Genomic DNA, 3,645 nt, shown 5'->3' with positions numbered 1-3,645 from the left:
CCTATAAAGCACTGGATGAGCATTCCATCTTGTGGAATGGGGTTTACCTCATATCATAGTGGTTGGTTATGTCCACAGGGTTTGTACCATTGTTGCATCAGTGTATTCTTCAGGCATGTTACTTTGTAGATCGAAGGGTCTCTAGCTGGGTTGGTAACATGGAGACTAGTTTGTAGTGGTGAAGACACTAAGTAGGCACCTGCTTAATTTCTCTTTTTTTAGTGAGTTATGTAGATGTCTTAGAAATAGTGCTATCATATTGTGGAGAGTAATGAATGAGTTTGTCAATATCCTAAGTTGTTTGGGGTTCTCATGGGACCTATTTGGCCAACAACTCAATTAGATACAACATATTTCCACTACTGGAAGCTTCACTTGGCAATCAGATTTCTAGCTCTGTCTCCTCTGTTATTTTCTGATTCCATGTAGATTGCCTTCATATATGCATATATTGTCTGTAGCTTCTACCCTGTTAGGTTTTCCATATGAATCCTCAAAAGGTTCTTAGTTTCAACTGTCACTAAACATCTTCAATCATGTACTTTGTCTTTCACCCCCTTCTCTGATCTTCCCATTACGGTCACCCCTCATTCATTCATATCTACCTATTCTCTTTACCCTTCCTATTGAGAGATACCCTTCCCCTCTAGTCTCTTACTATCTGACTAATCTCTGTGGCTATATAGATTGTAGCATGTTTATTAATGACTTAACAGCTAGCATCCTCATATAAGCAAATAGAAACCGTGCTTGTCTTTCTGGGTCTGACTTAATTCACTCAGGATGATTTTTTTTCTAGTTCAATCTATTTGTATGCAATTTTCATGACTTCATTTTTAAGTTACTGAATAATAGTCCACTTTTTTTAGCAGTCCACTTTTTAAATGTAGCACATTTTCTTTATCCATTTATCTGCTGACAGACATCTAAGTTGTTTCCAATTCATGGCTGTTATGAATAGAGCATCAATGAACATGGTTGATCAAGATCTTCTGTATAGTAGGGTGAAGCATCTTTTGAGTTTATGCCCAAGAGCTGGAACTTGAGGTAGAATGATCCCCAGCTTACTGAAGAACGACTATATTGATTTCACAGTAGCTTTGTAAGTCTGTAGTTCCATCAACAATGACTGAATGTTCCCCTTCTCCTGGATTTCCTACTCTTACCCCATTGGGGCTAGCTTACTGGCAAGAATTGATTAGGGAAATTAGTGAATACATATGAACATGAAGACATTAGTTCAGGAACAAGGAACTCATCTGTGCAGATGCCAAAACCTCAAGCAGTTAGAAAACAGAAAAGGTTGGTCAAGCGTCAATAAGATCTTGTGCCAACAAATACATATTCTTATTATGGTCATGGTTGTGGAGGACAGAAATAAAATACTGTTGATGTAGACTCAGATAAAAATGTGTAGTAAGTGTTTAAGACACAGTGTGCTAACCACAACGGTCATAGAGATGTGCTTAATTATGAGCCCATAAGGTTAAATATCTGCCTGGGGAAAATAAAGCATATGTAAAAAAAATTAAATAAAAAACTGCAGAGAGTTATGGTCTGTTTTTTCCTTAGAACATGTTTGAAGAAATAAAACTGAAACAGTATGCTTAATGACTTTGAAGTGAAATAAATACAGAAAGGCCTGAGCTATTCGGAGTCATCCCCTGTATAACAAGCTTATGGTCATCTCCTTCATCACTCTGACTGACACCACATCTATGCTGTTGGAGTCTTTGAAACTCACTGGAGCTGGACTCCAGCACTCACTCCCCTCCCATCAGGGTCTCCTCTACTGAGTTGCCTAGGTGAGTTACAGGGCCTGCTCTCCTTAGTGCTGGAGAAGGTGAGGATCCCGGCACTATCTCTTGTCCTGATAGTTACATCAAGACTAGTTTTCCTACATGCATGCCCTCGGGACGGCTCACCCATGCCCTCACCACAGAGTCAGCTCTATTCTGATACCCAGGTGAAATGCAGGGTCTACTATTCCAAGTGCTGTAAGTAGTAAGCTCTGTGTGTGTGTGTGTGTGTGTGTGTGTGTGTGTGTGTGTGTTTGTGTGTTTGTGTGTGTTGGGGGTCGGGGGGTGTCTCCTGCTCTTGTGACCCTTGGGCAAGGTCTTTTACCTGCCACAGGTGGTGAAGGGGAAAAGGGACAGGATATTTTGCCCTCATCCATGCCACTGAATGAGAGACTAGTGGCCGGTACATCTCTCCTGTGGTGCTCATATCTGGGACAACCGGCCTACTTTTCAGAGTACTGCAGCTTAATAGGGATGGGATCAGCTCTCCTAGTCTGTCCCCAGGGCCAGCTCTCCCAAGAGTCCTTGGTGAGGGGTAAGACCAATTCAGCAGCACAGCTGCTGAGATATCGTGTCCCTGGGACAGCAGTCCAAACCAGGGTCATCTGCCTAGCCTTTGGTGGTAACTGACCTCTGCTGCTGTGGGTCCACAGACCCAGACATGGCCCTCAGTGGCAGAGTGGGCCAGGACTCCACCATGGACCTACGTGGCATCCCTGGCTACTCACATCAGTCTTGTTCCTCACTTCCACTTGAGCCTCTGTTTCTGCCTCTTTTCATTGTGCCTGCACGATTTTTCTGTTTCTTTCTCTTTTCCATTTCTCCAACACTTACTTGCTCCTCTTAGTGGTGCCTGGGGCCTCTGAGTTTCTGGGGAACTGTTTCAGGAGTAGTCTCAGAAGTGAAATGCACCACTTGTGCATTACAGCACTGAACAGGGATCATATTGGGCATGGTCTGCCCTTCACCTCCACCATCACCATATTTCCCACCTGTGTTATTGCAGGACTCGTAGTCATCTCAGGATAGCTCCCTGTCTGGACACCCTGGTGCTGGTCTGGTGGTCCTCTCAGGCTCATTCTTCACTGGGCCTGTCGACTGGCCCACACAAGGGTGCCTGTCTTGGGCTCACTCTATCCCTGGATCCCAGAGCCATAATGGGTTCTTCTAGTCTCCCTGGGAGCCCATCTGGGTCTGGGTGGCACCAGACTGGTTGTCATCTCAGTCTATCTCCCAACCTAGGACCAGTGCCCCTGACTGGTGGTTGTCTCGGGCTCACTTTTTTTTTAGAGAATGTTAGGCTGCTAATAATTCAGATGCTTACAGATTAGAACACTGAGTGTGACATAGCCTCTCGGTCACCTAATGATATACATGTGACATAGAAGCCACACCTGTAATACCTCTAGGGGCAGCAAGATGAAATCTTAAAGTAATTTTGATTAGCATTTCTCTGATGGATAAGCATGTTGAACAGTTCTTTAAGTGCTTCTTAACAATTTGAATTTCCTCTTCTGAAAATTCTGTTTAAATCTATATTCTAGTTTTTAATTGGGTTACTTATTCTCTTAATGTCCATTTTTTGAGTTCTTCATATATTTTGGATATTAGCTCCTTATTAGATGTACAGTTGGCAAACATCTTTCCCCATTCTGTAGCCTGCCACTGAGTTAATGATGGTGTCCTTTATAGTACAGAATTTTCAGTTTCATGAGGCCCTACTTAGTAAGTGGTAATCTTTGTGCATGTGCTATCAGTGTTCTGTTCAGAATGTGTTTTTCTGTGGCAATAACCTAAAAAATTATTTTATCTCTTCTATCAGGTGCAGTTTATCTGGTTTTATGTC

General features: G+C 42.8%; 1 pseudogene; it reads right to left on the bottom strand.

Annotated features, from left to right (window-relative positions):
* Window positions 1-3,091: 3,091 nt before the first annotated feature.
* On the bottom strand, window positions 3,092-3,215 carry LOC120093451 (small nucleolar RNA SNORA17; annotated as a pseudogene).
* Between the last annotated feature and the right edge of the window lie 430 nt (window positions 3,216-3,645).

The sequence above is a fragment of the Rattus norvegicus genome, chromosome 6 (assembly GCF_036323735.1).
Source record: "Rattus norvegicus strain BN/NHsdMcwi chromosome 6, GRCr8, whole genome shotgun sequence".
Taxonomy (NCBI): domain Eukaryota; kingdom Metazoa; phylum Chordata; class Mammalia; order Rodentia; family Muridae; genus Rattus; species Rattus norvegicus.
The sequence above is the reverse complement of the archived record's forward strand: the minus strand, read 5'-3'. Positions and strand labels throughout refer to the sequence as shown.